Genomic DNA, 8,027 nt, shown 5'->3' on the forward strand with positions numbered 1-8,027 from the left:
GGGTAGAAGCAGTGGCTTTACCATTAATAAGGGGAAGAGCGTCATCCAGTTTCTCAAGAAGAACATCTTCACCCGATTCGGCGCCTCACGGGCTCTTATTAGTGATGGTGGTACGCACTTCAGTAACAAGGTTTGCGGTACTGCTTGAAAAGTATAGTGTTAATCATCGGGTGGCCACTCCATATCACCCTCAAACTAGTGTCCAGGTGGAAGTCTCCAGTCGGGAGATAAAGAGTATCTTGACCAAGACGGTCAATGTAAATGGAACCAACTGGGCTCGAAAACTTAATGATGCTCTTTGGGCGTACAGAACAACATTTAAAATGCTCATTGGGATATCTCCTTATAGGCTGGTTTTTGGCAAGGCGTGCCATCTTCCAGTCAAACTTAAACACAAGGCCTTGTGGGCATTAAAGAATTTGAACATAGACTGGGAAGAAACAACCGAGCTGAGGTTGTTAATGGATGAATTTCGGTACTATGCCTATAAAAGTGCGGCCCAGTACAAGGGGAAGATGAAATACTACCATGATGTCAAGATCCTCAAGCAGGACTTTCATAGGGGTGATTCTATCCTGCCGTATAACTCAAGGCTGAAGCTCTTTCCGGGCAAATTAAAAAATTCAGATGGTCTGGACCTTTCGAAATGGTGAGTGTTTTACCCAATGGCGCAATGGAATTAAATTCCATGGATGGAAATCATACATTTAAGGTGAATAGCTAGAGCGTGAAGCACTATCATTGGTGCATTGATGAGATATGATCGTTGACAGACACAGGCTGAAGTATGGCTGCATTCCTTACACGAAGGAAACGGTAACACCATCGTGCCGCGACGTTAAATCAAGCATTGTTTAGGAGGCAACCCAAGGGTTTTAAATTCTTGTATTTTTCTTTTGTTGCTTTTTGTCGTTTTAGTATCTTTTGTGTGGTTTGACGTTTGCTTTGGTGTAGGACTATAATGTAGGAAAAATTAAGTGTGAAAGGTAGAAATATGGCCCGTATTTATTTATACAGACCATGCTTTTGGATTGTATAACTGATGCACAAAAAAGTTACTCACTTCTTTGTGATATGCTTAAATACGATTGGGAAGTATGGACCGTATTTAGAAATGTGGGCCGTATCTGTAGGCGTAAAGGGTAAGGGAAAAATAGGTGGACAATGTTTTATGAGATGCCTAAATACAACCAGATGCACGGGCCGTATTTAAAAATACGCCCGGTCATACCGTCTGTATTTCAGCATGACATAAAATAATGAATCACATGCAAATAAGAGTAAAAATACGAACCGTATCTTTATTTCGAAAAAGAAAAAAAAATACAAAGCTGAGGGTTATAAACAGAAAGAGCCGCACCTTACACCTCCCCACTTCACAAAACATTAATACCCATTCTCTCCCACTACACCCACGATCATCCAAAACTTCAACACCATCATCTTCCCTAAATTCTCAATAAATACACTCACAATACATCACCCAAATCCCTAAAAATCATCTCAGCCAATACATCCTATAAACCTGAATTAGGTGTGTATGTCTAACAATTAGTATTAAGATGCGACTTTATATATATGAATCCATTTGGACTGAATTCGGGTGATAAAAAGCCATTTCAAAGTCCAATCGAAAAGTGAAGTTCTTAAAGTCTTCTAAATCTGTCTAAGTTCGAGACAGTCTGTACTTATGGCCATTTTTTGGTATTTACGTTGGGAGCTTGGAAAACTTAAAACATGAGAGTTGTAGGTCTTTGAAATACCTGTCCAACGATATATTATGGAGGCCGAACAGAGCTCTGTACAAGAAGTTATGTCCATTTTACCAACCACTGCGCAGAAACAAACATGGGCCGCTCGATGGCCACGCGTCGCGCTAGTGAAGGAGCCTGTGATGGCTCCACATCGCATGCCGAGCACACAAAAACATCATTTCTTAATCTCAGGTCTGCAGGGGGTCCCGCAATAGCCATGCATCACGGACCCATCACAAAAACGTCGAATTTTGGGTCAAAATCGGGTTTTCACGTTTCTTTCTTATATTTAAGCTTAGGTTAGTTCCTAAACATCTGTAATCATGAAAAATAAACCCCAGGGCCTCCCCAAACCTCTAAGGTGAGTTCCTACTCCATCTACGTCGATTCTATACTAAATTCACCTCTTCTTGACACTAGTTCATCTCTCCAAACCTTAGATTCTTGAAAACTCAAGAAGAAGGAGATAAGGGCGTGTGGAGTTCACCTAAGAGGTAATACTTTTGATTTTCTAAGTTTAGTAATAAGTTTTGTATTGGTGTAAAGCTTACTTCAAGATTAGAATTCACTAATGATTCACATACGGATTCAAGAACAGGTTTAAAGGCTAGAAAAAAAAACCTAGTTTTTTGAATAAGGGTAGAAATCCCTAGAATTAGTTAAATTTCTAAAAAAAATTATTAATAACCATTGTAGTGTGATTGTTGAACTTGGAAGGAATCCGATTTCTAGCTCATAGCGGGATTTGAGGTATGTCTCTTTTTTAACATGCTCTTTCGATCGGTTTTTATGAACTCTTTGGTTGTGGTTTGTGTGCATGAGGTACAATCCCATATTAAACATTGTTTGTACTATATTATATATACGTATTCATGATTGTTTTCCTCTCTAGAGGATGATCAAAAAATTGAGATATAAAGCTTGGTGTTTGAATTCGAATTACCCCATAAGGGATGTTTAAACTTGATAATTGGAAAGCTTCTATCTCATGGGAATGCTCTATAGTAGATTGTGTTGAACTTGAAACTTGTTTAAAGAAGTGAATTCAGTTTCGAAAATTAAATGACTTGATGTGCCCCTCTAATGGGATGATGAACATGATCCTTAATGAATAATTTGACTATCATGATATGACTTGTGATTCGGCTTCTATGCTATGATTATGAATTGCCTGTTTTGCTATGATTCTCTGTTGTTTGTGTTTGTCCTAGCTACTCATGAGGAAGGGTAGTCACTATGGATCCTAGTGGGGTTTGCCTAGCCATTCAAGAGGAAGAGTGGCCACCGATAGTCGATAGCCCCGGTGTGGTTCGCCTAGCCATTCAAGAGGAAGAGTGGTCATCGAGGGTTATAACACTAATATGGTTTTACCTAGCTATTCGGGAGGAAGGATAGCCTTCGAGGGTGACAACCCCGATGTGGTGCTGCTAAGCTAGTTTAGGGCACCTTAAATGGTCATCCCTTTATTATATTCATTTAGGCCTGTATTGGCATGTGTTACTTTGATTTGTTGTGAGTGGCTTGATGATAATGAACTTGTTCGCCTGGGAGTGGTTTGTTGATCATATTGATCTCGAATTGAAAAGGCTCAAATGGTAATAAACGGTATATTGAATCGGAAAAGATATATACTTGTCTTGATGGTGTTCTATTGATGATTTTGAGTTGTACGATTAATCTTTCCTTTGATTTCAGATTATTCTATTGGAACAATTTTCACTAATCATTATTGTATTATTTTGTTATATTACTTATTATCCCCGAGACACTCACTGAGTACTCAGTACTCAGGCATACCATAGTTGTTTTTTTATGGTATGTTAGGTAATGAAGAAAAGCAGGTACAAAGAGATCTCGTGGATTAGGAGTACTTCCTGCTTTCCAGACTTTGGTGAGCCCACACCTTCATTCGTGGGACACCCTCTATTTTACTTCTTGCTTTTATTTTCCGAGATGCACCCCGAAGTTATAATATTATTTATGTCTCTTAGAAGCTCCATAGATAGTTGTCAGAATTATGGGTAGATTGTCAAAATCTCGTATGACTTGTTGGGTGTTTTTCCACGTTTATGACTATTTATTTATATTAGACTTCCGTTGGTTTTATTTTATAATTGTGATCACGATTTATTTAGTTATTTATAACTAATTTAATTAAATAATAAAATAATATTAAAAAGGGACTTGTCATTTATTAATTTTATAAGGTGCTTCCGATGTTGTTCATAGTATCAGATGTCTATTACGCCTAGAGGGGGTTTGGGGCGTGACACCCAACAACCCTCTGCTCTGGTTAAAGAGTTTTCTTTGCTTTTCTCTTAGTTATCATCAAGTTGTTCCCACAAGTTCATCATCACACAGGTATGTTGATTCTCTTATCCCTTTAATTTGCACATAGTGGTATGATTTAGTTGATGGGATGACGGGTGTTGTTGAACCTAGGGTTTAATTTGGTACAATTCTTGGTTAATGATTTTCTGAGTGGGAGGGGGGGTAAGCAAATTGACGTGGTCTAAGACTCGTAGGGACGAGTATATCGAAACCCCATTGAGTCTGAGCCCCATAGGAAGTGAAACCATAAAATTTGGGTGTCGTGTAGTATTTGAACTTAAACCGAAGCAAAAGTGTGAACAAAAAAAATTGGGGTCGATACGTAAATACGATCTAAGATACGAACCGTATAAAACTATACAGACCATATCCTGGGCCGTATTTTAGTTGGTCAAGAAGTTAGGTTTCTGTATGGGAAATATGTGCTTAAATACGGACTGTATTTTATTATACGGACTGTATATGTGACCGTATTTCCACAGATATGAAAAATGATGTTTCTTCTTGGAAATAGATGCTTAAATACGAACTGTATTTTATTATACGGACCATATCTAAGACCGTGTTTCTAAGATAAGAATATTACAGCCAACTTATACGGTCCGTATAATTTTATACAGATCGTATTATTCATTTATGACCTCATATATATATATACACACACACAAAAAAAAAGGTGTTTGCTTGTCCTTTGTGTTATTTCTTTATGACCCGGTACTATTGATGTCTCTCTTATAGTTATGCCTTCAAAACATGTCGTAAGGAGAGGTGGCAGGCCCCAACCAATTGGAAGGGGCCGAGGTTGAGGAAGGACAGAAGTAACACACCAATTGTATGACTCCCCCTCCCAGTCTAAAGAGGAGGGGGAGGTTATGCCACAAAAGAAGCACTGGAGGCTACAACATCTGATCCCCCCAGCATTACACCATCAGCTTCTAATTCCTCCCAGTCTGAAGAGGGGGAATCTTCATCATCTTCTTCAAGGGATGCGGAGTCAAAGGGGGCTGAACAAGCTAGTGGCTCAATCGAGCCTTCTACTACTCATCCTAGTCCTTCGGCTCCAGGTGTTGAAAAAGAGAGCCAAAGGTTGGAAATAAAAAGTAAACGACTGGGAGAGGATGCTTTACGGTTCGGGTTCAAGGGAGCCAAAGAACTGTATGACATGGGGATAGCTCCGACAAAGCTAGGGGGAAAGTCGCGAAGAAATATCTGGGAAGAGCGGCAATTTACTTTCGAGGGCCTATCCACCTACCCTCGCACTGCTAAGGTACTCCAGTTGTACCGACTCACAGCATTTAGTGACCCTCGTGGTGACTATTATCCGGTGCTTGTGCGGAAGATGTATGCTAATTATAGGGATGTGTTACTCCTGATGAAACGCCTAAGTGTGCCCATGCACAATGTACCACTACTTGAGAATATTATGGTCAGCAATGTAAAGGTCAACATTTCTAGCAAGGCCATCAACAGGGTCTATTTTGGTGATGATTATGTAGAACCAACTAATGAGGCTAAATTTATGGACAAAAAATAGAGGAAAGATGACAGGTCTGTGCTAAAGTGGGTGGCTGTAGGTACTCCACCTTGGGTGACATGTCCGAATCAAAAAAGTGTCAAGAGTTCTCTCACCTTTGAAGCCAAGTTTTGGTGGAATTTGGTCAGATAAAGGGTGCTACCAAAGCAGAATGAAAACACCCTCACTAGTGCCCAGGCTGTGACAGTCGCAGCAATGATGTCCCGGTATCCTATGAATTTGGGGCGTCTGATTAGCTAGGAGTAGACAGAGAGCACCGCATCCGTCCACCTCCTTGATATTCCCGTGCCTCAATACGGAGTTGTGTCAAAGAGCCCTTGTGATGGGCATTCCCGATTACGATCATTGTGTTAAGGCCACCTGTGTTGGGGACTGAAGAAAGAGCAAGAACGATGTCGCTGGAGATACATTGCTAGAACTGCCTGCTGATAATGATGAGACTCAGCCTGAGTCAAGTCTTGGGACCACAAGGAATGCCACCACTGAGGCACCTTCCACTACTACCTCGGTGTTCACTTCTGCTACTACTGCTGCTGATATTGCACCACCGACTACAGCCGCACCTGTTTCTTCAGCGGGTTCCACTTCTTCAGTTGGACCCCCACCGACAGCACAGCGAGGGGTTGATCCCTTGGAATTCACCATAGATAACTTCCGGGACGTAGCCACCAAAGCAATAAAGGCCGAGAAGCAGATTAGTCTTATTATAGAGAAAATCCGGCCATATGTGGTAAAACAGATCAAAGCTACTATCCAATCGATACAGGCTGCAACTAAGAAGTCTCATTATGTTCTCCGCACTAGACGTGATGGATTTGATACGAGACTAGTTGTTGTAGAAATGGCAGCTCCCGGAAGTGATATGGGATCACTTCAGGAGGAGTTTGCCAAGTTGACAGCTGATGTTGAGGCGCTTAAGCCGCGAGAGCAGGTTGTGTTGGAAAATTCCATTCCCTCGTCACAGGTTAACTTGGAGGAGCTGATCCAGGTTGAGAACTTGTTAGATGAGGACGACGATGATGAGTCCACGGTACAGAATGGAAAGAGAAAATGGGACGATGACAATGAGTCCACGGTATAGAAAGGAAAGAGGAAATGGGATGATATAGACCTGTCTGCGGAGGTGACTCGGAAGTTGAGCCTCTAAGAGGATGAGGGATTCTGAATCGTAGTGCATAATTCTCTACGTAAGAATTAACCTGATCATATTGGTGCTTCCGGCGGATGTTCCTGTTGCTAAGGAGACTACTACTATTGAGGCTGGTGCTGCAGCTCTATTTGTGAAGGCAGCACAGTCTCATTATGATCAGAGCGCCTCGTACACCCCAGGTACCCTTTACCCTTACTTGTGCTTATTATGATGTACTAGGGACCGTGCATAGTTTTTAGTTGGGGATAGGGCTACTGGAGTTTTGTATTTGTATATATGTGTTTAGGAGCCCCTCGGATTTTCTTTGTCAGATTTCTTTTCCTGAGGGGTTTATTTTTGTTAAAACTGGCATGTGTAGGTTGCTTAGGTAAAATAGAGTAATTATGACTAAGATGGTAGTGGTTGATGAAGTTATGGCTATGCATCTATGATTTGTATTTTTGATAAAAAAAAATGACCCCTCTCCAAAATTGTTGTATATGCTCGGAATGTGTTAGTGTATTGACACGCATGCTTCTTTTTATGACATCTTGAGCATTAGGGTATTGTGTGCGACGAATGTTTGAGTTAGTATGCGTTCATGTATTATACTTGCAATCTAGAACTTGCCCCGTTGGTCATGCTTGATTACTAAGGACAGTTTGGGTGTTGAAATGATATTAGGCTTTCTTTGTGTAAATTTGAAGCCATGATTGCCTTATAAGCCTACCTGTTCATGTATATGATCCCTTGTTTGAAATAGTTCTATCTTTGCACTTGTTCCCTCCTTGACGCTATAAAAGAAGAGAAAGAGGCAAAAAAGCCTAAGCTGGGGTGAAATATGCATGAGAAAGAGGCTAAAAGCCTAATTTGGGGGTGGTGTGATAAATCTAGTAAAGGATTTGATGCGGTTGTGTATAGTTTCTATAAACTCAAAAAGAAAAAAAAAAAGAGAAAAATCAGAAATCATTCCACAAAAAGATAGTTAATACATAGTAGTTTGTTAAAACCATATCGAAGTTGAAAAGGTAAAAAAGAGAGAGAAGAAAGGCATAGAAAGGAAAGGAAAATGTAGTGTTCAACTAGGGTGAGCCATTAATATCCAAATATTTATCATACTTGTCCCTAATCCTACATTACAAGCCTAGAAAAAGTCCTAGTGTGATCACAACTAAACAGTCTGAAGTTGAAAGCATTGAAAATAAGGGCAAGCATATGGCACTTGCATTTGGAGTACATGAACTTCTTTGTAAGTGTGAGTGTTTCTCTTCTTCTTTGT

Source organism: Lycium barbarum, chromosome 12 (genome assembly GCF_019175385.1).
Source record: "Lycium barbarum isolate Lr01 chromosome 12, ASM1917538v2, whole genome shotgun sequence".
Taxonomy (NCBI): domain Eukaryota; kingdom Viridiplantae; phylum Streptophyta; class Magnoliopsida; order Solanales; family Solanaceae; genus Lycium; species Lycium barbarum.